The sequence below is a fragment of the Pseudophryne corroboree genome, chromosome 8, assembly GCF_028390025.1.
Source record: "Pseudophryne corroboree isolate aPseCor3 chromosome 8, aPseCor3.hap2, whole genome shotgun sequence".
In the NCBI taxonomy this organism is placed as follows: Eukaryota; Metazoa; Chordata; class Amphibia; order Anura; family Myobatrachidae; genus Pseudophryne; species Pseudophryne corroboree.
Window position 1 is genome coordinate 294,696,165 of NC_086451.1, and position 25,234 is coordinate 294,721,398.

Consider the following 25,234-nt stretch of genomic DNA (forward strand, 5'->3'; position numbering starts at 1 on the left):
CTGTTCCAGCGCTGTCTGCTGACGCATGCCTCCGGCGACTTGGTTTGAGTGTGGCAGGACGAGGCGGGAACAGCAGCGCAGGACAGGTGAGTTTAATTTTGGTAATGAATGTTTGTTATGTGGGTATATATACTCGGGGGTATATTTACTAAGGTCACGATTTAATTTGAGTATGTATTTTTCTTCTAAATGTGATCACGGGAATTTACTAAACACAAATCTCGTCAGTGTTGGGGTTATTCGTATTGTTTTTCCCGGCAGAGTTCACAAATACGAATGAATAGACCATCGGTCAAACACGGCTGTTTATGTATAGAACACGGTAATTTACCAAGCTTTCGTATTTGTAATGTTGTCCGTGAAAGGGTAATTGCAACCGTGATAAATTGCAATTCGTAAAAAAACGCTGGAAAAAAATAGACCTGCTTTTGGCTGGCGTGTTTATATGTGTTTCAACTTCACCATTAGTCACACCTGAATTTTGGAGCCTTTGAAAGGGGCCTAAGCACATTATTCACATCCCTCATTCTGAAATGGCTGCTGGGCTGTGTAGCAGGGAAGTATTGTGTGCTGTGGGATTCCTGAGCCCGCTCCATCAGTCTGGAATAAACCAGGGCCATGAAACTGAACATGGTCAGCAGGTTGTACAGGTGCTGTGGAGGCTGCGCAGGCCTCATTTTTTAGGGGGCGTTTAAACTTAAATGCATTGGCAGATGACCAGGTCATACAGATGTTCCGGCTAACTAGAAACAACGTTTTCCATCTGTATGACCTTGTCAAACTGGATCTAGACCCTGAGACAGCACGCTCTCGCTCTGTCTCAGGCCTGCACAAACTCCTGGCTGTATTGTACTTTTTGGCTACTGCCAGCTTTCAGGCTGTGTGTGGCGGTGTCATTGGATTCTCACAGCCCACCTTTTCAAAATACTTAAATCAGGTGATGTATACCATACATAATCATCTATGCCAAAGTAGTTTATGCAGAATGCTACATTACACAGTGCTGTTGTTAGTTGTACTCATCTCACTCACCTCATTTGTTTAAATGTACACACAGGTGTTGGATGCATTGCAACCCCACATAGATGCCTCTATCTGCTTCCCTATCCAGGCGTCTCAGTGGCATGTAGTTAGGGTAGCTTTCTATGGCCTTGCTGGCATGCCCAATGTGCTAGGCACCATAGATTGCACACACGTTGAGCTGAGACCACCTAGGTGCAGGCAGTATATTTATGCTAATTGACATCTGGACCACTCTACCAATGTTCAAATGGTTTGTGATGCACAACTAAAAATAATGAGTTTTGTTGCTGGTTACCCTGGTGGCTGCCATGACTCCTTCATCCGCAGTCAGTCATCCCTCTTTAATAAATTTGAGGCCAGACAAATGCCCGATGGATGGCTGCTGGGTATGTAACTAGATATGTGTATAAATGTATATATTTTATAAATGCCCACTTTGTCAGCAATGTGTTACTGAATACCTACTTTATAGTCTATACTAAATATGTCTTTCAGGTGATGGGGGATATGGCTGTTTCTCTTGGCCTCTGACTCCATTGTCCCGTCCTGATTCCCCTTCTGAACACAATTACAATCATGCACATAAGGTCACTCGGAATGTGATAGAAAGGTGTTTTGGGATACTGAAATCTAGGTTTCAGTGTCTTGATAAGTCTGGTGGCCTTCTGTTGTATAGTCCCTTAAAGGTGACTAGGATTGTGTTCTGCTGCTGTTTTCTTCATAACATGTGTTTGCAACAACATCTGCCACATGTTGATGAGGACGATGAAGAAAACAGTCAGCAAGTAGAGGAGTTAGAAACATCTGGCGACACTTGCAGTACAGATGTAGGGAGGCAGGTAAGGCAAGAAGTAATCCAGCATCATTTTTCTGGTAAGTATATGTGTCTAACTCTGTAATATTTTTCTGTTTGGGTTTAACGAATATACATATATATATATATATCTCAATATATATATATATATATATATATATATATCCGTAGTTAAGAGTGCACTCACCAGTCTAGTCATGGCATCTATAGAAGTTTTTTATTTCAGCATGGGTACAAACAGCGTGCCGATGTTTCGGTCCCCCCTGGGACCTTTGTCAAGGTTCAAATATACTAAACACCATATCACAATATATACCCCCTTCAATTATATACAGTGACACATCAAAAATGTGGAGGTAGATTAAACACACAGAAACATCACAAACAGACATATACAAACACAATTAAAACATCATTACCCATGTTCCCATATCTTACCTACAGCACTACAATGCACAGCTGACAAATCCGTCTAGCCCGCGCCAGCTATGCTGAACCGCACGCCGGCGGAAATACACAAAGAGCACGTGACCGGTGGAACGCATTACCACTTCACAGCTACACGGAAGCGGAACCAGCGAGTGATACGCAATGAAGCGCATCAGTGAGACGCACCTCCCGTCTAGGGCGCTATGTCATATCCTCTGTCATTACTCACATACAACGCTATATAGAGCCTCTATCGTTGCTAAGCAACCTGCACATTACATAACATATATAATCTACTCTCATTATTCTCAGCGTTATAGTGTCAACGGTCATAGCCATATAATACAGTCACCTATATATAAAAAAGGCACAATCTCAGCAAATAGGTAAGTATAGATATTGGGAACATGAGTGATATAAGTTAAAAACATATAAATGAAGGTACATCTTGGAACACATCGTATCATACTAAATACAGCACCTATGGACAAGATATAGCACAGAGGCCACCGACCACAACACACCAGCGTGTGGAAAAATAGTCAAAAAAATCAAAAAAATATATAGTTATAGTCCCAAATTGAGCATAACTCAGGATCCTGATATATCAAAGGAAGATACTCCAATGGATAGAGTCATTCAGGCCTTTTGGCCAAACAGTGTCCAATTTATGTATCCAATACGCTTCTTTACGCAAAAGGATAAAACTGAGGATTGGCTAGTTAAACTGAATGCGCAAATTGATAGATATAAAAATGATCTTGTCAATTTTAAGAGAAATAAATTGGAGATGGTTGAGAGGGATTATCGAGATCATAGAGTATATGGTTGGCTTGTCAGGAATGATACTCTTAGACAGAGATCCAGGGACTTTAGACATAGACGTGGTCCAAATCAATTTGATCAATATTCCACTGCCTCATCTTCTGATAGGGAATACTCCTGACACACAGACTCGCCAACGGAAGCCTTTTTCTCGCGTTGCCACGCGATCACAACTAGATCCAGTACAATTAGACGCAAGAGGCCCCACCCAAGGAGGGGCTCCTACAAAAAATGTAAAAAAAACCTCTGAAGAATCCGCAAGCAAAATAATCAATATTTCGTCAGTAACCTTAAGTGTTGATCAAGAAAATGTACTGTCACGTGGACTGTCGTTCAATCCTACTGTGAAATTTGATCCTTTGAGATGGAAAATTGACAATTATAAATTTACACGTAAACTTCGTTTGAAAGAAAAATATGGTGACAGTACTAGTGACAGTATAGATGTGACGATAGAAAATTTAAGAAAAATAGTACTTATGATCCTTTTTCCAATAACATCAATATTAAAACATTTGCACGAATGATGGCTCAATCAGTCTGTGACTCAGTATCGAAAAATGGCAATATGAGGCTAAATTTGAATACAGCAGAACAGGCTGCTCTTAAGTCGTTGAAAGAGAATACATGTATCACTATACGTCCAGCAGATAAGGGTGGTGCGGTGGTGGTACAAGATACTGTTGCATATAACCACGAAATCTTGCGCCAACTTTCTGATAAAGATACCTACAGGGTTTTGGATTCAGATCCAACATATGTGTTCAAAAAGAGATTAGACAACATAGTAGATCTAGCCTATGGTGGTGGTATGATATCAGAAATTGTAGCTTCTTTCATGCATACTGATTTTCCCATCTGCCCCATATTATACACGTTGCCTAAAGTGCAAAAATGCATGGAAAATCCCCCGGGCCGACCAATTATCTCGGCCAGGGGTTCTCTTTTTTAACTGGTAGCTCGCTACCTGGACACATACCTACAACCTTGTGTGAAAAATATCCCAAGTTACATTAAAGATTCAGGTGAATTTATCAGTAATTTGAAGTCTTTGGATATCGATGCTGGTGGTTATCTGCTTGTGACTATGGATGTTACTTCATTATATACGGTTATACCTCATGGAGCAGGTATCTCAACAGCTAGGAAAGCTTTACTTGCAAATCACCACCAAACACCACCAATAGATTTTCTGCTTGATTTATTGGAGATGACATTAACGTGCAATTACTTTAAGTTTGGTGATCGATATTACCTCCAGACCTCTGGGACCGCGATGGGGAGTAATATAGCCCCTGCGTACGCGAATCTGTTTATGGATGAGTATGAACAACGTTATATATTCCCGAGGTTTGGGGGTAATATTGGTTACTATAAACGATTCATAGATGACGTATTTTTGCTTTGGTCGGGTGACAAGCACGCGGTTGAAAGTATGGTTGCATACCTTAATCAATCGGATACGCCTAATCGTTTTACTATGATTTGTGATTCTAAACAGATTAATTTCCTTGATTTAACCGTGTTTGCCACTGATAGAGGATATGGACATAGGTTGTACAGAAAGGCCACCGATCGCAATACACTATTGTACTATAATAGCTATCATCCTAAACCTCTTAAAGAAAGTCTACCTATTTCACAGTTTATTAGGGTAATGAGAAACAATTCTGACGCAGAGACTCTTAAGCTTCAACTAACTGAGATGCAACATCGGTTCTTGGATAGAGTATATTATCCAGACCTAGTTGAGAAATGTCTCTCTCGGGCTGTACAACGGTTCAATCAGGGAAATGTGAAACCACCCAAGATGGATAAAGAACCATTTGTTTTCTTAACCACATTCGATACTGGCAGCTATGCAACCAGAGCAGCAATTAAGAAAAATTGGGGCATTGTAGCAACTGATAACACCCTGAGTAAGGTCTTGCCCAAAAAGCCCTTAGTTGCCTATAGGAGGGGGCCCAATCTGCGCAATATTCTCATGCGACCTGATATGTCAACTAGCAAGGAGAAAGAGCATTGGTTACCCACTGCAAAGTTAGGGTGTTTCAGATGTCAAAACTGAACGACGTGCAGAAGTATGAACACAGGCAGCACTTTTCCCCATCCGCAAAATGGCCAGAGAATAGCCGTTAGACACCGATTGACTTGCACGTCTGATTATGTGGTGTATATACTTCTATGTCCTTGTTCATTGGTATACGTGGGCAAAACAATAAGGCCCTTTCGTGAAGATATATCCAATCATCGGTCCACCATAAGATTTGCATTAAAGACGGGTGGCTCAGATAAACCTGTAGCACGACATTTTGTGCAACACCAACATCAACTGACATCTCTACGCTACATGGTAATTGATCGGATTCCGCCATTACTGAGAGGGGGAGATCGTGCAAAAGCCCTTTTGCGTAAAGAAGCGTATTGGATACATAAATTGGACACTGTTTGGCCAAAAGGCCTGAATGACTCTATCCATTGGAGTATCTTCCTTTGATATATCAGGATCCTGAGTTATGCTCAATTTGGGACTATAACTATATATTTTTCCACACGCTGGTGTGTTGTGGTCGGTGGCCTCTGTGCTATATCTTGTCCATAGGTGCTGTATTTAGTATGATACGATGTGTTCCAAGATGTACCTTCATTTATATGTTTTTAACTTATATCACTCATGTTCCCAATATCTATACTTACCTATTTGCTGAGATTGTGCCTTTTTTATATATAGGTGACTGTATTATATGGCTATGACCGTTGACACTATAACGCTGAGAATAATGAGAGTAGATTATATATGTTATGTAATGTGCAGGTTGCTTAGCAACGATAGAGGCTCTATATAGCGTTGTATGTAAGTAATGACAGAGGATATGACATAGCGCCCTGGACGGGAGGTGCGTCTCACTGATGCGCTTCATTGCGTATCACTCGCTGGTTCCGCTTCCGTGTAGCTGTGAAGTGGTAATGCGTTCCACCGGTCACGTGCTCTTTGTGTATTTCCGCCGGCGTGCGGTTCAGCATAGCTGGCGCGGGCTAGACGGATTTGTCAGCTGTGCATTGTAGCGCTGTAGGTAAGATATGGGAACATGGGTAATGATGTTTTAATTGTGTTTGTATATGTCTGTTTGTGATGTTTCTGTGTGTTTAATCTACCTCCACATTTTTGATGTGTGACTGTATATAATTGAAGGGGGTATATATTGTGATATGGTGTTTAGTATATTTGAACCTTGACAAAGGTCCCAGGGGGGACCGAAACGTCGGCACGCTGTTTGTACCCATGCTGAAATAAAAAACTTCTATAGATGCCATGACTAGACTGGTGAGTGCACTCTTAACTACGGATGAATATTCATGAGTTTTAGCTTATGAGATATGAGTGACACCCCAGCAAATTGAACTTGTGATTGTGAGTGCTGGCATCCTCTAAGAAAAAAAAAGAAAAAAAAAAAAAAATATATATATATATATATATATATATGAACAATGCATTACTGACATACAATTGATGCATGTGTAATAAATTTGTTGTATGTGTGTGAATGTAATATTATGTGTGGTGCTCATGGGTTTTTCAGGTAGGCAAGCATGTGTTTTTTTGCGCAAAATTGTATTGGGCTGTTTTCCTTGTTTAAGGCCGCATGATTGTGTGGCCAAACCACAGAATACAAATACAAGCCATTAACTAAGACATTAGTTTTTTTTCCCTATGAAACTGCGTAATGTTTTAGTTAAAAAAACATAATGGTTACAATTAACATCTTCATAATGTGGATACATGGCATTGTAATTGTTATAAAACATGGCATAATCACAGCTCTACAAAAAAACCATTGTATAAAATAGCAATAAAGGCACATTTTAAAGAATGAGTCATGACATTGTCATAATGCAAATACATGTCTGGCTAACAATATGATTGTTTTTTTAAACAACTAAATTACATAATGCTCAGGTATTACTGATTCTGATTGTAAAATTAAAGAATATGGATACTGACCAAGGAATAATGATTCTGACAGTAAATTTAAAAAATATGGGTACTGACCAAAGGCATACTGATTCTAATTGTAAATTTCAAGAATATGGATACTGACCAAGGAATAATTATTCTGATTATAAATTTCAAGAATATGGATACTGACCAAGGAATAATGATTCTGATTGTTATTGTAAAGAATATGGATACTGACCAAGGCATACTGATTCTGATTGTAAATTTCAAGAATATGGATACTGACCAAGGAATAATGATTCTGATTATAAATTTCAAGAATATGGATACTGACCAAGGAATAATGATTCTGATTGTAAATTTCAAGAATATGGAAACTGACCAAGGAATAATGATTCTGATTGTTATTGTAAAGAATATGGATACTGACCAAGGCATACTGATTCTGATTGTAAATTTCAAGAATATGGATACTGACCAAGGCATACTGATTCTGATTGTAAATTTCAAGAATATGGATACTGACCAAGGAATAATGATTCTGATTATAAATTTCAAGAATATGGATACTGACCAAGGAATAATGATTCTGATTATAAATTTCAAGAATATGGATACTGACCAAGGAATAATGATTCTGATTGTTATTGTAAAGAATATGGATACTGACCAAGGCATACTGATTCTGATTGTAAATTTCAAGAATATGGATGCTGACCAAGGCATATTGATTCTCACTGTAAATTTCAAGAATATGGATACTGACCAAGGAATAATGATTCTGATTGTTATTGTAAAGAATATGGATACTGACCAAGGAATAATGATTCTGATTGTAAATTTCAAGAGTATGGATACTGACCACGGCATACTGATTCTGATTGTAAATTTCAAGAATATGGATACTGACCAAGGAATAATGATTCTGATTGTTATTGTAAAGAATATGGATACTGACCAAGGAATAATGATTCTGATTATTATTGGAAAGAAGTGTAATAATGGTCATGTAATTATGACTTACAAAAAAATCACATTATGGGAGAGATTAATGATGTCAAATTTACATTTTCAGTGTCCTTCATACACTTAAACTGACCCAGTTTTTTCATCCTAAACAGAATAAACACCAACACCTGAAGCCTATTTTTTGGATGGCACTTTGGAGGCTGATGTGTTTTTCCTAGGGACGTGTGTCCGTGTACGGCTGGATCGCCTTGGTGGGGAGGTAACTAGGGAAATGATAGGAATTATGGTTCCTGAGCTGGTGCTTGGTTGTAATGATTGTCGGGAACTGAGGTTTTGACTCAGGTTACTCAGCGTAGCATTGAGTTCTCTGGTAGCTGCAGTGTAACTTTCCATAATGCGGCTGATGCTTTCTATTAACATTTGGTTAATTTCCAAAATGTTAAGGTAGTTTTGGTGCTGTCTGTGTTGTTCATCCATTACTCTCTGGAATATGTTCATCATATGTGTGTTGTCGGCACACATTAATTCCATTGTGTTGGTGATTCGAGTGACTTGCACATTTAGCTGACTACTATTTCGATTAATTTGGGGAAGATGATGTGGCAGACTAGCTAGAAATTGCGTCTGACTTTGCAGACAATCCAGGTTATTTGCCTGCTGGGTTGACCAAGTATTCCAAAAAACCTGAACCTGTGTTGTCACTTGTGGTGATGGTGGACTGATTTGTGGTGCAGGTGTTGTTTCTGTTGGAGGCGTACTCACAGGTGATGTTGTAGGTATTGTTTGGTCGATTGGCTGGAGATGTAACACAAAGCTTTCCTCCATTTGTGTGTCATGCTGGGGGTCTGGGGGAATGTTGTCATCATCTGTATGGGCTGTAATGGAACAACATTTTAGTTTATGTAGACATATATTGTTTTAATATGATTTGTTGTTTTTTTGTGACAAGACATGATAAAGATGAATCAAAATGGTGTTGTTGCCAACAACATCAATACTCAAGTTACATTAAGGCCATGCCTCTCGACTATGTTAGATGTGTTTTAGAATGTAATATTAATCCGCATACGTCTCACAAATACATAACATACTGTACTGTGCAAACACTGTTTACGGCTTGTTTAAACGTGTGTTAAACTAGGATTGGTTACCCAAAATGTATGATGGGTATGCAGGATCTCCACACTACATCTAACTACATCACCACACACCATTTTTTTATGATCTAATCCTTGTGAAGCTTGCACTTGTGCTTTTGTTGTAGCATCTTCATCTTAATATGCTACTCTATGGCTGAAGTATTCACACATATATTTAGTGTTGAGCTGTAACTCCATAACATTTGTTAGGCATTTTATTGTTGGGGTTCAGCCGTACGTAGGCTTGTGTGGTCTCAAACCAGGATAATTATTTATAAAGTGTCCTGTGTAAGTATGTGTACTAATGTTTGGATTTTTCTACTCACCAGGCAGCTGAGGGGATTGTGGTTCCCGTGTTGGTGGACCCTCCAATAGTTGAAATGGAGGCCTTGAGGACACATTTGATATGCATCGTTGAGGTGGTGACTCGTGTTGTCTGGTGTGCACATCTGGCCTGTGTCTCTTGTGGGCAATATGTATTTGCCTGCCAGAATCCTCTGGACGCCTCCTTCTGGGAATGAGCCGTTGTGTGGATGGTCCTATACACAAAAAAAACATTAATGTTGTGCCAAATCATTTGTACTCATAATATGTCCATAAATTGTATCTTTACCTGCTTCACCATCATCATCATCATCATCTTGTGCCTGAGTGGTGGCAGGCCGCCCTGTTGTTGTTTATTAGGACACTGTGAAGATATGACAAGCGTGTTTGTTTTTATAATACCGTGTAATCAAAATTTGATCATCATTATCTTTTGTTTATTTCTTGAGTAAATACACATTTCTAAAAATAAAAACACAGCAACATTTGTTAAAGTATATATTGTGTGCACTTTGTCCAGGAACCAAACAAAAAAAAAAAATAATAATTGGGCCATGTGCTTAGTTCACATTTCCAACCAGTCTAATGTTTAAGCAATAATAGAATCACAAAAAAAACACATACATTAACACACAACACTACAAATGACAATCATGTTTTTAAAGAATGTGGAGTGTAAAAGAATTAATGTAGGCGGAAACAAAACAGTATAATGTGTTCAAGTCCACAAACACTATTACACCATCCCAAAATATAAATTAGTAAAATAGGTTAGTAAAAAATGTAGCACTAAATGCAGAACACATTGTCCTCAGACAAAAAAACAAAAAGAGTACTTTTGTCAAATGGCAAAGTGAACATCAACACCAAGTAACATTAAACAACAGAAAAAAACCCAAAACACACTCAATCCTCACAAAAAAACAAGTATTTTAATATTTAAGCTAATATTTAATGCAAGACATACATTTCACATTTGCAGACAAATTTACAATGCAGAGGCTCTGCCTCATGAGCCACACAAAAGAGTATACAGTATGAAAACATAGCCAATCAACATAAACAACTAAATGCAGTAATGTGATTATGATTTTCAAGATACAAATTAATTATGCACACTCCAATCTGTGTGAAAAAGAAAAACACAACTACTAAACAGAAATGCATAAAGTAACTTACACAAATACATTAAATACAAGATGTTATGTTTTTAAACGTACCAAACACACTTAGAAATGCCAAAATATATTTTAACAAACAACTCACCATCCTGCCTGGACCGATCTGAATCCTGGACATAAGTAGTCCCCACAACTTCAGAAGGAATTAGGCTCCTCATGGGCTCCTCGTACTCGAGATATCTGGAGATAAAGGGATGTCGCCCACCTGTCTGTCGAGCAGACTTCACCTCCTCGGCCATTTTTGCCTTCACACGCCGCTTTATATCATAAAAGCGATTGCAGCACATGTCCTCTGTTCGCTTGACCACACCCTCGCTGTTGACAGTCGCAACCAGTTTTCCCCACAAGACACTCTTCTTGCGTGATGTGATCTTTGCTGACTCACAGCCAAACAGCTGACGATGATATTTCATCAGCTCACGCACCAAAGCCACATTCTCTGCATAACTAAATTTCACATTGCGGCCAGTCTTAGTAGTGGTGCGTGGCTGCGGAGCTGCATCACTGTCACTGTCACTAGAGGCTGCAGCAGCAACCTCACCCACCTCCTCCACCACACTAACCACCTCCCTATCAATAACCTCCTCCACCTCACTCACCTCCTCCCTCTCACTCAACCCCTCCACATCACTGACCTCCTCCACCTCACCCACCTCTGAGTCTGACATACTAAAGAAAAACAACAATTAACACTAAGAAAACAAAAACAAATAACACACTCCTCCACTACCACTACACACCAACCACACACACACACACACACACACACACACACACACGCGCACACACACACATACACACAAACACTGACAATAGACTAAAAAAATAAAATAAGACAAACTGCAAACAAACTACACAACTAAGAATGACAAGACTACTTTCAAACACAATACAGCACTCAGAACTCGCAAAAACTCACCAAATCCACAAACCAACTCACCAACTCCACAAAACAACCTCTCACCTCTCCACTAACTAAACCCAAGAGGTTCGGACGGTTTGGGGCGTATTTATATGGTGCCGCACAGACACTCTTACATCTGAAACACAACCAATCACGTTCGAGTGACAAATATGATAGTACAAATGGAAATGCGGCCACAAAATGCTAAAACACTGCTGCGAATGAAAACTACGAATCCTGGAAAAAAAAACATCTTCAGACGGAAAACAGTAATCCGGCCGCAAATTGAGAAAGAAAAATACGAATAACATCGACATCGAAAAATACGAAAAACTAAAACTCGACAGTTTAGTAAATTATCGAAAATTATTTCAAAAAGTTGCAGAAAAATACGACCGATAAAATTCAAGTTCAAACTCCCACCAATTCGGTAGAAACACAAATCTTAGTAAATACACCCCTCAGTGTCTGTAAAGCTCTTATCTGTAACGTGTGTCCCTGGAGACGGGGCTAGTCCCCGAAACGGCTTAGGACCGTGATAAAGAAAAACTTATTTCAACTACTTTAGACTGTGGAGTGCCGCTGCTTGTTGCTACAGATATATTTATAGATATATACACTGTATGTATGTATATATATATATATATATATATATATATATATATAATTTCTACAGATAAACCTGCTACTTTACTTTATATTCTACTGTTGGAACAAGCATATTAATGGAATAATAACATTTCTTGTGTCCAAAACTATTACACTATTAGGCGCATGTCTTTTATTATCTTTTCAGAAGGGTAAGATTATATTTAATATTTATAAGCCAATTATTATGTAGCTTTGAGGTTAGTGATGGGATATGGGAATGCACTGTAACTAGTGGACATACAGATAAGGACACCTGTTCATCACTGCAGTCTCCGATGCCCAATTATAATAATAGATTCTGTTGGAGCTATAATACAGTACATGGCCCTTGATGTATCTTTTACTAATATTTTAAGTATGCATTTGTTGAACTTTTATATTTGCTTGGAATGAAATCTGTAGAGACTGAATCAGTCTCTTTACAGAGCAGTATGCTGGAAAACAATATGCTAATTAGGCATTTATGATTAATTAATGTTGTTTGTCATAATACATTTTAGAGTAGGCAATACATCATGAGCAATAGTTATGTCAAGTCTGAACATAAGAAATTGCCCAAACTGCATTTGCCCAGCACCTGGTATAACCACACCTGAATCAGTTCAGATAATATGCATATAATAATCTTCCCCATGCGCTTCTAATTATAACTAACCACCTTTTAGCAGTAATGGAAACTTCTCCCACGTTATCACCCAGTCTCTCCTTCTGCCAAATACTAATCTCAACAGGCAGTCTAACCAAGTCCTGCAGTCTTAAAATTCCAAATGTTAAGATAAATAGGCGCATAAAGTTTGTATTATACACAGTGGCAGGCAGCTGCCGATGGGCCGCAGGGCAGACCACACATTGCATTGTGGGGTGGCTAGTTATCACATATAAAACATACAAACATACATGTAATGTATGTAATATATGTGCTGGCTCCCTTACCCCTAGGATTAGCAGAGCTGTGTTTCACTGAACCACGGGTGCACCCAGAACACAGCACTCAGCTTGTCTTTCCTCTATAAGCCCATCCCCAGATTCCTGTAAAACGAACAAATGGCAGTCTGGGGGCGGGCTTATATACACATTGGCTACAGCATGAAACGCACAGCGTTGGTGATCCCCGTGGTCAGGCAGCCAGCATATATATTACATACAAGACATACTTGCCTACTCTCTTGGAAAGGCCAGGAGGCTCCTGAAAATCGTGTGGCACTCCCAGCCCCCTGGGAAAGAGGGTAAGTCTCCCACATGCCGCTCAACCCCTGCCGCACCCCACCACTCACCGCTCACCGCATCCCCCCACTCACCGCAGCATCCTGTCACACAGAAGGGGGTTGGGAAATGACGCGATTCGTGCTAAATGACGTCATCATAGCCCCGCTTTACAATGCCAGTAACGTGGGCATTGTAAAGCGGGGATGAGGCTACAATGACGCGTTCGCATCACCATGCCCCCATACCGCCTCCTCCACACACCCTTACCGCCTCTTCCACGCCCCCTTCTATGTGAGCTGGCTGCTCCGGGGAGCAGCCCAAATGTAGGCAAGTATGATACAAGATTAAATGTTTTGTGACAAGTTCCCTGGAATAGTGGTGGAAGGCAGGTATATATGCCCCAGATTTCTTACGTATGTGTTTTAAAAACACAGGAGTATTGTGTTGGTTCAGCTTTTGGTAAGAATTGTAGAAGGGTCCTGGGGTTGGATGTGAGAAGAGAGGGGGGACGGGGTGGGGGCGTTCTCCATTCATTTGGGCCCAGTTAGGGTCCTTTGGCTTTCAGCTGTATGGAGGTGTTAATAAGGCTGTCAGCCTGTTCATTGCTCTCTCATACTGCGTGGGGAAAGAGGAAAAAGTATGGAGTCTCTGTGATAGAGAAACCTGGTATTGAAAACCAGTGAGCTCTGCCTGGTAAAGGTCTGTTTGTATTTTTTTTAGTGAGATAGGATTATCCTGTGTTTAGTTAGTGCCAGCCAGCAACGTATTTTGTTGTGATGTTTATTTCTGTTTTGCAGCAAAATAAAACTGGTAGAGGCCAGTTGCACCAATGTGTGGTCTGCGCTGCAGCTGACAGGCAGCAGCCGTCACTGATTATACATTAGTCTTAACTGGAAACAGCCAGAGACTGGACCATACTGTTGAGGAGTGACCTATGCTATAGTTCCAATTTTGAGAAGTTATTGCTCTGATACAATGTTGTACCATGGCACTTCAGCCCCCAATGCAGCCCCCTTACTGCATTCCACCCAAGTGCACATAACATCAGAGAAGAGGAGACCATGATGCTGGGTGCCAGCCCCAACCCACCGGCAGCCTACTACCTGTCTGGACAACAGTATGCCCTTTCAAGCACACCAAAATCTAGAGATGGGTATCGGTGGGTCAGAAACGTTGCTACATCTATGATCAAGTGTGGTGCAATCATCTACATTATGGTTGTGTAGTGGTTAGCATTGCTGTCTTACAGCACTGAGGTCACTTCCCAGCTGTGGCCCTATCTGTGTGTGGTGTATATGTTATCCCAGTGTTTTTATATGTCTCCTTCCATACTCCAAACACATACTGTACAGGTATGTTAATTGGATGCAGTGCTAGGCAGGTTAGACACACTTGCAGTGAACTCTAAGCTTCTCTAGAAGGATATGCAACTGAGTATTGTAGCTAGCATTGCAGCTCTGATAGATTGGCTGTCTTTGTGACTATTGTTAGCACCAAAATTCTTTCTGTTATGTACACATAATGTATATGGCATAAATAATGCCATGCAGAAGATACCATGTATCATGTAATATATCAGAGATGTGCACCAACCCCCTTCTTTTGATTTTGGATCTGTATTAACTTTTTCTTTTGGTTTTACCAAAACAACGCTCATGTGTTTTTGTTTTGGATCTGTTTTGGGGTTTTTTTTTCAAAAATTTATAAAAACTGCAAAAATCACAAAATTTGAGCCACTTTTTGTTCCTACAGTATAATTAACCTCAATAACTTTCCTTTCCAGTTAATACTGTACCATTCATTTTTGACCACCTCACAGTTTGTTTTCATTCCATTTAGGCCAAATGCTGCAGCAAGCTGGCTGGTAACTAAATAACAGAGCAGCAGCACAAACACACCGCAGTTTATAGCACATCAATAAGCCACACAACAGTGGCAGAAAAAAGTGGTGAAAGATGGAATTGTCCCTGGGTACTCCCACCCACCCTTATGTTGGACATTAAAAAAAACATGCACAGTTTAACAAACTAAGCACTTCAGCGTCAGGGAATGCCAGTTTTGTGGCTTAAGTGCTTGCTTTGTTTGGTCGCCCGCAAAACAAGTTACCAATTTGTTTGAGACAGCTGAACTAACAGTGCTGTCAATGATCGCTACAGTGACAATATGTCATCATCATCATTATCATCATCCTCACTCTCATCAGTGTTTACATTATCCTCACACAATATTAATTCATGTCCAAATGTGTGTTTACACTGCACTGCGCTCAACCCCGATTTCTAGTTATCAATGTATATATATGTATAAACAAATAATGCACTGTTTGAATACGTTGCACAATTAACGTTTATTATATTGCAATATAAGTTGTTAGTAACGAGGTTCTGAAACTCTGTTATAATAAATTGTCCAAACTGAGCATATTGAGCATGCTGTGCTGTGCTGGGTTTAATTAAGTAATAAACTGAATGTCCAGGGGCACAGTACCTCTTGGGGATGTTGTTTGGAAACAAAAGATGGAAGAAAAAATTATAACTGAAGAAAAAACAAAAAATTTATTTATTTTTAAAAAGGAAGAAGAAAAAAAGTCTGTTAGTTCAAAATCCAGACTGCGGCGTCCTGCTGGTCTGTACAGTATATGAATTAATGCACTTATAGGATGTATGCCTTATTGGAAGCTTTAGACAGTTTTGGAGGATAAAATCAAAGAAGAGGGACTCCGGACTGGCTTATTCCCCTGGCTCCCGTCACCGGCACTGTGACTGTGATCAGTCACACGCCAGGCACCGGTCCGCCTGGGTTCACTGCCTGTCTTGGGGGGGGGGGTTGGGGGGACTGCACGCACAGCGATCGCTCTCAGAGCGGTTCGTTGCTGCACTCCCTCCACCTACAGAGACTCACCTTGATTCTCCTCCTCTGCTGCTAACCGCATCAGTGTCAGGCTCTCTCCTCGGTGCTTCTCTTCCGATCGTAGCCATCAGTCACTTCCTGGTCTTCAGTCACGTGACCGGGTGCCCTCTCTGGTGTAGCTGGTGCTGCTTAGTCGTGTCGCTGTTATCAGTCGTATTGATGGAGTGCTCCAACGCGTTTTGGCCCTTGGGGGCCTTCCTCTGGAGGTACTGTGCCCCTGGACATTCAGATTATTACTTAATTAAACCCAGCACAGCATGCTCAATATGCTCAGTTTGGACAATTTATTATAACAGAGTTTCAGAACCTCGTTACTAACAAATTATATTGCAATATAATAAACGTTAATCGTGCAATGTATTTAAACAGTGCATCATTTGTTTATACATATATATACATTGATAACTAGAAATCGGGGTTGAGCGCAGTGTAAACACACATTTGGACATTATTGTTACAACAAGAAGGGACCGACTTGTTAAACATTAGCAGCACTCCCCGTAACACAGTGTACATCTGTGCGCAGTCCGCCCACCTTTTGCCAATATTAATTCATCCCTCCTGGAATGTACCATTACATAAGTCTCTGTACAGTAATTGCCAGTAAAGGTCTTCCTTATGGAATTTGTACTTCAGTTTGATAGCCTCCTATGCCGATCGCTGACAAGGTTCCCCATCTATGCTGAAAACTCTTTATGAGTACACACTGGAGGGTGGGCAGTTTGATAATGCAAAGTGAGTTTGTACAAGGGCCTCCAAATTGCCTTTTTTCTTTCCAGTAGTCAAAGGGACTCTGTGACATGCCTATTTGTATGTTATCATTAAAATAATCCTCCACCATTCTTTGGATGTTGTTCATATCAGATAGAGTTACGGTACAGGCAGGGCCGGACTGGGACTAAAAATAGGCCCTGGCATTTTTGAAGCACACAGGCCCACCTCTGTGACTCCTCCCCTTACTATTCCTGACTCCTCCCCACTTATTAGTCTATGTTCTTACAAATATAATTAATATTCTAACAACATACAGGCGTAAATCATTCTCTATTAAAATATACACAACCAGTGGTTGAAGTGGAAATTTTTAAGTGGGGGTATGGAAATGTAAGGTTTGTAATTAAGCGCGCTCGCGCTCCGGAAAAGGGGGCGTGGCCACTCAAAAGGGGGCGTGGTCTTCAGTGTAGTTTACCACACCATACACGCCTTATACGCATTATGCACCACAATAGTAGGACCCCTTATACTATCTAGTACTGCTGCCCCTTTCACATTATACCACACAGTATGAGCCAAAATTCACATTACAGCACCCGGTATGAGCCGAAATTTACATTATATGCCCCCGATAGTGCAGTGCCAGGTATACAAATGCCCCCACAGTGCCAGGTATACAAATGCCCCCACAGTGCCAGGTATACCGATGCCCCCACAGTGCCAGGTATACAGATGCCCCCACAGTGCCAGGTATACAAATGCCCCCACAGTGCCAGGTAAACAATTGCCCCCACAGTGCCAGGTATACAAATGCCCCCCACAGTGCCAGGTATACAAATGCCCCCCACAGTGCCAGGTATACAAATGCCCCCACAGTGCCAGGTATACAAATGCCCCCACAGTGCCAGATCCACAAATGCCCCCACAGTGCCAGGTATACAAATGCCCCCACAGTGCAAGGTATACAAATGCCCCCACAGTGCCAGGTATACAGATGCCCCCACAGTGCAAGGTATACAGATGCCCCCACAGTGCCATGTATACAGATGCCCCCACAGTGCCAGGTAAACAATTGCCCCCACAGTGCCAGGTATACAAATGCCCCACAGTGCCAGCCAATTGCCCCCACAATGCCAGGTATACAATTGCCCCCACAGCAGCCAGTGCTGCAGCTGCTTACCGCTGCTGCACTGCTGCTGCTGCTCCTCCTCCGGGCTGTGAGGGACGGGGGTGAGAGCGCCGGGCGCCCGCCAGCGCGGCTGTGTCTGGCGCGGCAGCGTATAGCGTTCAAACCAGCCGCCGGTTCGTGAGCCAATCAGAGCTCGCGGACCGGCGGCTTCTGATTGGCTGCCGGTCCGCGAGCTCTGATTGGCTCACGAACCGGCGGCTGCTTTGAAGGTCGCTATACGCGCCGCGCCAGACACAGCCGTGCTGGCAGGCGCCCGGCGCTCTCACCCCCGTCCCTCACAGCTCTCCAATCTTGACAGCTGAGACGCGCTGCCGCCGGACTGAGCGGCAGCGCGTCTCAGTGACCGCTGGACAGGCCCATGTGGCCATCGGCCCTTCTGGCATTTGCCAGAAGTGCCAGATGGCCAGTCCGGCCCTGGGTACAGGTGTCACGAATTTTGAGCAATTCTTTTAGATTTGACCAGATGTCAAAATGTTGTGTTCACTCATCTATATCACCACTGGGTCTCTTTGGACAGCAGCAGTTTGTCACACGGTGGGCGCTTACCGCCGTGGGTCCCGGGATCTGTCCTCTGCCGGTGCGGCTGTCTGCGGCACTCTGTGGCTGCATGGGGATGCGGCTGGGTCGGCAGCAGGAGTGACGGCTTCCTGAGGCTGGAGGGAGGACCTTGTGGCCTGCAGCTTCCCAGCATGTCTGCAGTGCTGAGAGCGCCCATGTTGGAGACCAAAGGCAGCACCAATGAGCGTGATGGGTAAGTGTCAGCCAATCCTGTTTTCTCATACGTCCTAGAGGATGCTAGGGATGCTTCAAGAACCATGGGGTATAGACGGGATCCGCAGGAGACATAGTCACTTTAAGACTTTAAAAGGGGTGTGAACTGGCTCCTCCCTCTATGCCCCTCCTCCAGACTCCAGTTAGATTCTGTGCCCAGTGAGACTGGATGCACACTGAGAGGCTCTCCAGAGTTTCTCAGAAAAAGACTTTTGTTAGGTTTATTATTTTCAGGGAGACCTGCTGGCAACAGGCTCCCTGCATCGTGGGACTGAGGGGAGAAAAGTAGACCTGCTTCTGTGAGTTTCAAGGCTCTGCATCTTAGGCTACTGTACACCATTAGTTCCAGAGGGTCTGATGGCTAGGTACGCCTAGATGCTCGTTCCCGGAGCCGCGCTGTCACCCCCCTTGCAGAGCCAGAATTCAGAAGCCGGGTGAGTAGAAGAAGATCAGAAGACTTCAGTGACGGCAGAAGATGGCTTTTGGGGTACCGCGCAGCGGCCGCGCTGCGCGCCATGCTCCCACATACAAAATGGCACTGAAGGGGGGGGGGGGGGCGCGCTGGGCAGCATAAAACCTCATTTGATACTGGCACAAGTGTATACAGTGCCTGGGCACTAAATACAGACCACCGCCAGTATAAATATCTAAAATTAAGCGGGACTGAAGCGCGCCATTAAGGGGGCGTGGCTTAGCCCTCACAGCTCTGACCAGCGCCATTTTCTCTTCACAGCTGCAGAGACGCTGAGCCTGGCCTCCCACACTACTGTACAAGTAACAGGGTGCAAAACGGGGGGGGGGGGGGGGGCACAAGAGATTTGGTGCTATTTTATTAACTATAAAAGCGCTAACAGGTCTGAGGCATTATATTACACGCTTCAGTACCGGGATAGGCGCTGGGTTGTGAGCTGGCAGAACTCCCTCTGTGTTTCTCTAACAGGCTTTGCTGTGGGTCTGTCCCCTATAGCCCAGTGTGGTTGTGGGTTTCGGTACGCATGTGTCGACATGTCTGAGGCTGAGTGCTCTTCCCAGGAGGAGGCTGGAGTGGGGACAGAAAAGACTGTAGGAGTGACTGTGTCGGCACCGCCGACGGCTGACTGGGTAAATATGTTGAGTGTTTTGAATGCAAATGTGGCTCGGTTGAATAAGAGATTAAATAAATCTGAGTCTAGGAACCATACATGGAGAAAATCCATGGAGGATGCATTGTCGCAAACTCAGACCCCTTCGGGGTCACAGAAACGTGCATTTACCCAGATAGCAGATACAGATACCGACACGGACTCTAATTCCAGTGTCGACTATAGTGATGCCAGATTGAATCCTAAACTGGTTAAGAGCATTCGGTACGTGATTGTGGCGATAAAAGACGTATTACAGATGTAGCCACCTTTATCTTGACTGGCTGAGGCGTTTGTCCCGATCGAGCATACGCAGCATACCGGGGCGTAGGGAGGCACTCCTAGTCACGGAGAGGCGTACCTAATCGCAAGGAGGCAGACAGAGCGTTTGGCGTTACCTTTACGTGTAATACCTGCGATCATCCACCAGATGTCGCATTTTACAATCACCACTGCGCATGCGTGTGGTCTCCCGTAAAATACAATACTGAAATATATAATAAGGACTACTTTACTAAGGCGTCTCATTACGCTGCATACAGTAAATACTCATTACGCTGCATTATTTAATACAGTAAATACTCATTACGCTGCATTATTAAATACAGTATATATGGTACAGACGTAAATAGAACAGCATACAGTATATGATCCATCTACAGTACTTTATGAATATGTGAGCGTCCAAGTCCCGCAGACAAAACAACATAAAACCAGTAGTGTACACTGTCGCAAATGGACGTGTTAGAAGTTCACTATTGCCCTTGAGATTAGGAACTTTGTACAGTATGTTAGCATCCTAACCCCGTAGCCATTACAGCATAATCAAAACCAATGGATTTATTAATCTGTCTGCGGCAAAGTGGTGAAGTGTTCCGCTTCCTATACTCAGAGTCCCGAGTTCGATTCCTAAAGTACGAATGCATGTTAGTTTTTTCCAGACACTTTATTACTATTTTTATTCGCATAAACCAGGGCAAAGCTGCAGGAGCGGTTCTACTGTTAAGGTTCTATACACCGTACAGTACACATACAATTCTGTAGCAGGGCAGACTCAATAGAAATGGCTACCACCTATGACTCCTTGCCCCACGGAGGCCCTAGGCTATGGAGCAAGTAACAGTCCAGATTTTGCAGGCTATGGGGCAATGCTTTAGGAGTGTCACAATCCCCTAGCTAAAATACACAGGGGCGATAGGAATAAGCGAGGTCTATGCACATTACGGTACACCGGACTCAATCGCATAGCACACTGGCAAAATGGCCGCCGCCCCTGAACCCCCACCACATGGCAGGCAGCGCTCGGATATGGAGTGAGAGATGGCATAAGTTTTGCAGACTACGGGGCAATGCTGAAGGAGCGTCACAATCCCCTAGCCAAAATTCACAGGGGCGATAGAGATAAGCGAGGTCTATGCACATTACGTTACACCAGGCTCGATCGCATAGCAAACTGACAAAACACAAGTTTTACATAAAGCAGGGCAAAGATGCAGGAGAGTTTCTACTGTCAAGGTTCTATGCACCATACGGTACACATACAATTCTATAGCATGGCAGACTCAATTGAAATGGCTACCGCCTGTGACTCCTAGCTCCATGGAGGCACTCGGCTATGGAGCAAGTAACAGCACAGATTTTGCAGGCTACAGGGCAATGCTGAAGGAGCGGCAGAATCCCCTAGCTAAAATACACAGGGGCGATACGGATAAGCGAGGTCTATGCACTTAACGATACACCGCAAAGTTCCCCATGGTTTTGATTATGCCTTTTCTTTGAACACGGTATTTTCCATTGCCTCGCCCTAGCCCCAACATACTGTACAGAGATACTAAGTACAGTGATTTGGCATCCAGGAACTTACTGAGGTGCTTTTATCTCTCTCCATTATACATAGAAAGATTAAACTTGCCGCTGTACGTTACAAGCTGTTTGTGCTAATTAGTACCCTAATAGAACATACTGTACTGAGATACTAAGTACGGTGATTTGGCATCTAGGAACTTAGGGAGGAGCTTTTATCTCTCCATTATACATAGAAAGATTAAACTTGCCACTGTACGTTACAAGCTGTTCGTGCTAATTAGTACACTAGAAGAACATACTGGGGACTCGGACTCATACAGTACTTGCATTTCAAAAGCACTGTATTTTCCACCGTCTCCCGCTAGCCCATCGCCCTTCCCCCCTGGGAGCCTGCACAGGTCATGCAGTAGACAGGGAGGGAGTTATTCACATAAACCAGGGCAAAGCTGCAGGAGCGGTTGTACTGTCAAGGTTCTATGCACCATACAGTACACATACAATTCTGTAGCAGGGCAGACTCAATTGAAATGGCTACCACCTGTGACTCCTTGCCCCATGGAGGCCCTCGGCTATGGAGCAAGTAACAGCACAGATTTTGTAGGTCACGGGGCAATGCTGAAGGAGCGTCAGAATCCCCTAGCTAAAGTACAGAGGGGTGATAGGGATAAGCGAGGTCTATGCACTTAACGATACACCGCAAAGTTCCCCATGGTTTTGATTATGCCTTTTCTTTGAACACGGTATTTTCCATTGCCTCGCCCTACCCCCATCCCACTTTCCCCTTCCCTCCTGGGAGCCTGCAAAGTATATGCAGTAGACAGGGAGGGAGTTCCGATCAGGTTACAAGACATGTGCAACAGTATACTACTGTATGTAGGAAAATCCCCCGCCCACTCTGATTTATGTGAAACCTTTGTGCACCCCTCCATTGAATGTATAACAAAGAAAAATAATAATAATAAAGTGAATGTTACAGGAACACATAAAAAAAAGGTTGGCACTTCCTTCCCATTGGTGTTGGTTTATGCCTTAGGGGACTCGGACGCTAATACTTGTATTTCAAAAACACGGTATTTTCCACCACCTCTCCCTACCCCCATCGCCCTTCCCCCCTGGGAGCCTGCACAGGTCATGCAGTGGACAGGGAGGGAGTTCAGGTCAGGTACAATACACAAGTGCCGACGATCTACAGTACTGTGTTGCTCAGTTAGTTGCGTCGGAATACACTAATTTATACTCATTACCGCTGTGTATTTGTATATAGCGGAATGAATCGCTGCTGCAGATTTACTTTGATTTACGTGAAACCTGCGTGCACCCTTTCATTGAATGTATAACAAAGAAAAATAATAATAAAGTGAATGTCACGGGAACATATAAAAAAAAAAGGTTGGCACTTTGGAACTCAAACCTGGGACTCTCAGCGTGGGAGGTGGAAGCCTTCATCGCTTGGTTGGTTTGGAAGGGGAGACAATTAGCTACCGGAGGGTACCAACCCCAAGTTTCTGTGACCCCCACAAGGCTCATGGCAAGCGTCGGAACCCATGGTGGGTCTGAATTAACGGGCCCATTATAGTCTATGGGAAAATGGGTCCACTTTGCGGACTAATATCTCTGGTGCTGGGTGTCCCAGAGACTCAGGACTGGTATCATACAAAAGAGGAGACTCTTGGCTTTCGGGGCAGACCAATAACTAGTTTATGTGACACTGGAAAGGGTAACGGGAAGCAACCGTGTATCGGGTCCCCTCCAGTTGTCCGCCTAGCTTGCACAGGATGCAGGGTTTCTGGCTAGATAGGAAATACTGTACAGAAATGCTAAGCATGGTAATTTGACATCCAGGAACAGAGGAGGAGTTTTTATGTCTCTCCATTATACTTAGAAAAATTACACTTGCCACTGTACGTTACAAGCTGTTCGTGCTAATTAGTACACTAGTAGAACATACTGTACAGAGATACTAAGTACAGTGATTTGGCATCCACGAATTTAGGGAGGAGCTTTAATCTCTCTCCATTGTAATCTTTCTAAGTATAATGGAGAGAGATAAAAGCTCCTCCCTAAATTCCTGGGTGCCAAATTACCGTCCTTAGTATCTATGTACTCTATGTTCTACTAGTGTACTAATTAGCACGAACAGCTTGTAATGTACAGTGGCAAGTTTAATCTTTCTATGTATAATATAGAGAGATAAAAGCTCCTCTCTAAGTTCCTGGTTGTCAAATCACTGTCCTTAGAATCTCTGTATAGTATTTTTTATTAGGGTACTAATTAGCACGAACAGCTTAGTACCCTAATAGAACATACTGTACAGAGATACTTAGTACAGTGATTTGGCATCCAGGAACTTACTGAGGTGCTTTTATCTCTCTCCATTATACATAGAAAGATTACCACTTGCCGCTGTACGTTACAAGCTGTTTGTGCTAATTAGTACCCTAATAGAACATACTGTACTAAGATACTAAGTATGGTGATTTGGCATCCAGTTAAAAGCTGTTCATGCTAATTAGTACACTAGTAGAACATACTGTACAGAGATACTAAGGACGGTGATTTGGCATCTAGGAACTTAGGGAGGAGCTTTTATCTCTCCATTATACATAGAAAGATTAAACTTGCCACTGTACATTACAAGCTGTCCGTGCTAATTAGTACACTAGAAGAACATACTGTGGACTCGGACTCATACAGTACTTGCATTTCAAAAGCATGGTATTTTCCACCGCCTCCCGCTAGCCCATCGCCCTTCCCCCCTGGGAGCCTGCACAGGTCATGCAGTAGACAGGGAGGGAGTTATTCACATAAACCAGGGCAAAGCTGCAGGAGCGGTTGTACTGTTAAGGTTCTATGCACCATACAGTACACATACAATTCTGTAGCAGGGCAGACTCAATTGAAATGGCTACCGCCTGTGACTCCTTGCCCTATGGAGACCCTCGGCTATGGAGCAAGTAACAGCACAGATTTTGTAGGTCACGGGGCAATGCTGAAGGAGCGTCAGAATCCTCTAGCTAAAATACACAGGGTCGATAGGGATAAGCGAGGTCTATGCACTTAACGATACCCCAGACCCCATTGCATCACAAAGTGACAAAATGTCCAAGGCACATGAACATCCACCTTGTGTCAGCACTCAGCTATGGAGCGAGTGATGACATAGGTTTTGCAAGCTTCGGGGCAGTGCTGAAGGAGCGTCGGAATCCCCTAGCTAAAATACACAGGGGTGATAGTGTTAAGTGAGGTCTATGCACATAATGCTACAAGGAGGGGGTTCATGTGCCTCGGACATTTTGTCAC